A 7,164-nucleotide genomic window follows, 5' to 3' on the forward strand; every position below is an offset into this window, starting at 1 on the left:
TCACAATAAAAGTTAAAAAAAGAAGGAAGCACTTCTCATGATGGTTGTTGTTGTTAAGTGCTGTTAAGTTGATTCTGACCCATAGCGACCCTGTATAGGGTTTCCAAGGAGTAGCTGGTGAGCTTGAACCACCTACCTTGCAGTTCAAACGACTTTGCAGTCTGGCACATTGGTTGTTGTTGTTAAGTGCTGTTGGGTCGACTTCGACCCATAGCGACCCTGTATAGGGTTTCTGAGGAGCAGCTGGTGAGTTTGAACCACCCAACCTTGCAGTTCAAACGACTTTGCAGTCTGGCACATTAACTCACAGTGCCACACCAGAACTCATTAGTGATCTTTTAATGCCTTGTGAACTACTTACGGGCAAAAAGAGAAAAGTAACAGCTTCCATTCTGATGAAAAAATATTGGAAACTACCAAACCCAAACCCATTGCCCTTGAGTCAAATTTCACTCAAAACAATCAATAGGACAGGGTCGAATTGCTCTATTGGGTTTTTTAGGCTGGTGGGTTCAAACTGCAAACCTATAAATTGGCAGCTGAGCACTTTAACCACTGTGCAGCCAGGACTTCTTATTTAAAGCTAGGAACTTAAAAGAATGAAATTTTGTACTCAGGTTTTTTTTTTTTTTTTAGATAGTTCTACTTTGAATCCATGTGATTCTTGATACAATACATGAATATGATTTGCAAATACTACATAAGAATGGGAGAAAAGCCATTTTGAATTTAAACATATGGATTTTTATGAAACTTTTATAGTCAAGATAGCTTTTTTATCTTTAGGTTAGGCTTCTAGTATAAAGAAGAATTATCTTGAAGGCACTTAGGGTGGAAGCAATGTATTGTTCCTGCATAATACAGAAATAGATGACAAATTTATAGATGACTCCTTTTTTCTTTCTATATCATGCTATGCAAAAATTGGGATTATAAAACATATCTGTACAAGGATCTTTTTTCTTTTTAAATGAACATTCACAGGAATCAGGAGGAGGTATGACATTAAAAGGTATTACTAGCTCCCCTGTGGAGTACCCATGACAATCATATTCTTCTTGGCTGTAGACCTAGTTTGACTCAGAACTGAAGTGGAGTTGGTATTTTGTGGAAGGAGCAAAGTAGTTCTCACATTTCATCTTCCCTGCTCAGTGTCCATGAAATGACTCACGGTGGAACTCGACTCCATTCCTAGCTTTAGGTCCCCAAGAAGTTTTCTTATTTGGTAAATTGTGAGGAGAGGGAAATTTGGTTTTGATACCCAAAATATTTAATTTGTGTTATTTCATTCCACACCTCAATAATCCCTTTGTCATGGTTGACATTCTTATGGTCCTATTTACTATGTTATTATTATTATATATTTATATATTATCATCAGATGTTCATATTTTGAAAGTATTATTTTGATATGAATAATGTAAATATGGGACATTGGTGATTCAGAAGGAGAATTCTAACCCCCCATGCAGGAGAGCTGGGTTCAACTCCAATTCACCTCATGTACACATATACAAGGAAGATTGATCATAGAAGAACTGATGCACTTGAATTATGGTGTTGAATGATGGTGGTGGTAATGTGCTGTGGAGTTAGTTCCAACTCATAGTGACCCAGTACAGGGTTTCCAAGGGAGCAGAAAAGCCTCATCATTCTCCGGCGGGACAGCTAGTAGTTTTGAACTGCTGACCCTGAGGTTTACAGCCCAATTCATAACCACTACGCTATGGGGTTGAATAAGAATATTAAAAATATCATGGACTGCAAAAAGAACAAACAAATCTGTCTTGAAAGAAGTGCAGCCAGAATGCTCCTTAGAAGCCGAGATGGAGAGACTTCCTCTCATATTTCAGACATGTTATCAGAAAAGACCAGTGCCTGCAGAAGGACATCATGCTTGGTAAAGTGGAGGATCAGTGTAATAGAGGAACACCCAAGGAGACGGACTGACACAGTAGCAGCAGTAATGGGCTCAAACATAATAGCAATTCTGAGGATGGTGGAGGACCAGGCAGTGTTTCATTCTGTTGTGTACTGGGTTGCTATGAGTCGGTACTGACTCAATGGCACCTAAGAACAACAGCAATACAGACATCACTCATCTGTCAGTGGAGGCTTGCATGGTGCTTTGATATTGAAAAGGTTTCAGTGGAGCTTTCAGACTACAATGAACTAGGAAGACAGACCTAAAAATCTACTTTCGAAAAATCATCCAATGGTTCACAGTGGTCACGGGGATGATGGCATAGGGCCAGGCAGCATTGTGTTCTGTTGAGCATGGGTCACCATGATTTAGGAACGGATTCATTGGCAGCAAACCACAACAACAACAATGTAAATATATGCCAGTGTGGAGCTTTTATCATTTAAATGATGTATTTTATTATGTAATGAAAAGTTGTGCCTCTTATAAAATAAATCTTAGGGATAACAGCAGGTAGGTGTGATATATTGGGTGTAGGAACCATTAGTAGTGACACTAAAGCAGTAGGTGTTGGCATCGACTTTGGCCTATATGGCTTTGTCTTGAGACTTCTAAACATGGCTCCCCTAAATATTCTTATCTCTGAGGTCTTTTCTTTTTCAGGTATTTGAGTGATAAAAACTTCATGCACATGATAGTAATGTGTAGACAAGTGTAACATTGGGCATTAAAGACAGCATGGCACAGTGAAATGAACACAGGAATAGTTGCCAAAGATTGGAATTCTTCTGGGCTGCTTAATAATTATTAGTACGATTACGGGCAACTCACGGTACTTATCTGGATCTTGCTGTCTTCACCTGTAAAATGATAATAATGATGATGATTATGGTAATGTTGATAGTGATAGTGGGAGCTAAGACTTGTAGTCACCATATGTCAGACAGAATTCTAAGTGCTTCATGAGAATTAAAGGAGCACTGGTAGCATACAAGATTATGGGCTGCTAACTATAAGGTCAGCAATTCAAATCTACCAGTCACTCTGCAAGACATAAAAATTCACAGCCTTGGAAATCTTATACAAGGTTGCTATGAGTCGAAATAGACTCGGTGAAACACAACCACCACTACCACCAAAGATCATTAGTATTTCTTCATATGTTTGTTGACTACCTGAATTTCTTCTTTGGAGTTCTGGTGTGACACTGGTGGATAAAGCATTGAACTGCAAACTCAGCTTGAACTGGTAAGGTCTATGGTTCAAATTCACCAGCTGCTCCTCAAAAACCCTATACTGGATCTCTATGAGTTGGAAATGACTTCACAGCATTTAACAACAATAATGAGAATTAACTCATTTTTCAAACTTCACAAAATTCTGATGAAGTAGGTACTGTTTTTCATTTTTACACATGAGGAAATTAAAGTATAAAATGATTTAATGTCTGTTTTCAGGTTACACAACAAAAGATAAAGTGTTATGAATTGAATTGTGTCCCTTATCCCTCCCCACCATAAAATATGTGTGGTAAATCCTAACCCTAGTACCTTGGATAAGGAGCCCTGGTGGTTAGTGGTTAAAGAATTTGGATCTTAACTGAAACATTTTCAGTTCAAACCCAGCAGCCGCTCTGTGAGAGAAAGATGTGGCGATCTGCTTCACTAAAGACTATTGATGTTGTTAAGTGCTGTCTAGTCATTTCTAACTCATCGTGACCCTGTATAGGGTTTCCAAGGAGTGGCTGATAACGATGACAGCCTTGGAAACTCTATGGGGCAGTTCTACTCTGTTCTGTAGGGGTGCAATGAATTACAATAGACTCAACAGAAACTGTTTTTGGTTTTTATATCTATAGATATAATTTTGTTTTAATATGATTTTCTTTGTTATGCTAATGAGATCATAATCAATGTAAAGTGTTTTAAGTCAGTCACTTTGAGATATAAAAGGAGCGGATTAGGCACAGAAGCAAGGAAGCACACATGGGGGAAGATAGATGCTGTATCACATGGAGATTATCAAGGAACTGAGGAAGAAAAGCGAAAAAGAGACAAGGACCTTCCTCCAAAGTTAACAGGGAAAGAAAGAATTTCCTTAGAGCTGGTGTCCTAGATTCAGCCTTCCAGTTTCCTAAATTGTGAGATATGTACAGATCAGTTGTCATCTAGTCGATTTTGACTCATGATGGTACTATGTTTATCAAAAAAAAACCTATGCTGCATTGAGTTTTCCAATGGTGCTTTTTCTGAATTGGACCACCAGACCTTGTTTCCAAGGAATATTTGGGTGTACTTGAACTGTCAACGTTTTGGTTGAAGCCATGCTCACTTACCCAGGAATGTGATAAAATCATTCACTAAAATAATGTTTTTTCATAGTATTCTTAGAGTCATCTGTAAGAGTTCTTTGCAAGGGAATGAGTATGGGCCTAACTGTCCTTCTATGAATTGGAAACTTTATCACATTGAAAAGATGGTTGTTATGAACTTGAAAACAATGTAAGAACCTTTTACTACTTTATACTGACAATGATCATTTCAATTAGCTTGTAGAAATTAAATCCAAGAGCTAAAGAAGTCTGTTATTTGTCTAGAAAAAGAGGACAGAGAAAAGAATAAGTTTGTCTAAAAAAAATGCTACGTGGGTTTTGTGGCTGTCAGATATTTAGACACTTAAGGACATTTCTTAGAAATATCTAGATAGCAACACTAGTTCTTGTTTTGTAGCATAATGAACTATTAACAGAGAGGAAACTATTGAAGTATTATCAGAGAGAGAAAAAAGAAAAAACCGAATGTGATGGAAATACAAACAGGAAATACAAAAACTAAAAGGTTTTCTCGATTTTTGCTTGGGACCATAAAGTAATCAAGATTAAAGTTGATACTAAGACAGAACTTGGGTTTGTACAAACAGGAATATGGTCTCAAACCTGTGGCTAAAAATGTTTTGAGTTATGCTTACCAATATGCCACCTACTGGAGTTCTGTTGTGGCTCTGTAGGATAAACACTGGACAGCTGACCACATGTCAGAAACCACTCAAAAAAGTTTTGAGATATGCGTACCAATTTAGTAAGGCAGAAAGTGATTTTTTTTCAGAGGTGAAAGAGTGGGAGTTTTGACTTGTCATTTACCTCTGGAAGTTTTGATTTGTATTTTACCTCTGGAACACCCTCTGAATTTTCAGTTTTAAGACTTGCTTCCTTACTAGGTATTCTAAATTTTGTTTTAATATCTCATATCTGGGTTTTATGAAGAGTGGTCAGGTGCCACACAAACCTCACCAGAAAATTTAATGTTCCTCAGGTCTTATTGTCTGAAAGTGTATTTTGTCTATTTCTAGTTAAATTTCTTATTCAGGGAGAGAAACTCCCTGAGGACTTCTGTCAATCCAGATTAAGAACACAGAATTGTTTCTGCAATGTACAATTCCATGCTGTGGCCAGAGACAGAGGAAATAAGGGGGATACAATTAATTGCTTAGATATAATCCAAGAAAATAGGGGTAGGCTTAAATTATAGAAAGAAAGATTTAGAATGGATTTCTGGAAAGCATAATTGGCTTGCAGGATATTTGTCCTGGGCAATTTTTAATCAAGAAAGGTGGATACTGGTTGAACTTATATCTAGTTTCATTGTCTCTAGCTTTGACTCCATTTCATATAGGTTGCAAACTGCTTTCCGAATGGTCAATTTAAGGCATAAAGATTATGTGAAGTCTAAAGTTCCAGTTCTTTACAAAAGGTTGCTAGAATCCCCTTGGTTGTATTCCTCACTCTTATCTTCTTGTACACCCATTATATTTAATAAAACATAACTCCTTTATTCTCCAGATGAAATTCTCCAATTTTACCCTACAATGACTTTGAACTTGCAGTTATCACTATCCATTTCCTTCTATGTCTTGTCCATCTGTTGTAACTCTTGACCATCTTTCAAAATGGTCAGCATTCTTCATGAAGACATGCCAGATGATGTTAGTCTGTCACTCCTTCTTTCCTTTGGTTATGTCAGTATATTGAATAAATGCACACTATGGTACCCATTTTCTTACATTCATCCATCCAACTATTATTTTTATATTAACTACTTTTAAATCAGTGTTAAATTAATTAAACCACTCATCTGTCAGTTTGTCATACATACTGTGGTGGCTTGCATGTTGCTGTGATGCTGGAAGCTATGCCAACAGTATTTGAAATACCAGTAGGGTCACTCATGGCAGATTAAGTTTTAGTGGAGTTTCCATATACTAGAAGGGAGAGGTAGACTAGCTCTGAATGTTTAACCAGTGAAAACCTTGTGAATGGCAGTGGAACATTGTCAGATGTAGTGCTGAGTGATGAGCCTCTCAGGCTGGAGGACACTAAAAATACAACTGGGAAAGAACTGCCTCCTCAAAGTAGAGTTGACCATGATGACATGAATTTCACAACACTTTCAGGATTTTCATTTGCTGATGGGGTACAACTCAAAATGGAAAGGAACAGCTGAAAATGTCTATTAATGACAAGAATGTGGAATGTATGAAGTATGAATCTAGGAAACTTGGAAGTCCTCAAAATGAAATGGAAACCATAAAGATCTATATCCTATGCATTAGTGAGCTGAAAAAGACTGGTATTGGCCATTTTGAATGAGACAATCAAATGGTTACTTTGCCAGGAATAAATGGAAGAGGAATGGATAGCATTCATCATAAAAAGAGCATTTCATGATCTATCTTGAAGTACAATACAGTCTGTGATAGGATAATATCCATATGACTATAAGGAAGACCATTTAATACCATTATTATTCAAATTAACACTAAAACCAGTGATGATGAAATTTAAGAATTATATCAGCTTCTTCTTCAGTCTGAAATTGATCAAATGTGCAAATAAGAAGCATTGATAGTTATTGGTATAGTATTGCATAGTACTGGTATAGATAGTAATTGGAATGTGAAAGTTGGAAATAAAGAGGATGAGCAGTTGGAAAATAGAGCCCCAGTGATAGAAATGATGCTGGACATCACATGATAGAATTTTGCAAGACCAATGATATGTTGTTGTTGTTGTTGTTGTTAGGTGCCATCGAGTCGGTACCAACTCATAGCGACCCTATGCACAGCAGAACGAAACACTGCCCAATCCTGGGTCAACCTCACTACTTTTGCCACCCCTGAGTACATCGGTGCTGCCACTTGGCCAATCCATCTCGTTGGGGGTCTTCCTCTTTTTCTTTGACCCT

The sequence above is a fragment of the Chrysochloris asiatica genome, unplaced genomic scaffold (assembly GCF_000296735.1).
Source record: "Chrysochloris asiatica unplaced genomic scaffold, ChrAsi1.0 scaffold00049, whole genome shotgun sequence".
In the NCBI taxonomy this organism is placed as follows: Eukaryota; Metazoa; Chordata; class Mammalia; order Afrosoricida; family Chrysochloridae; genus Chrysochloris; species Chrysochloris asiatica.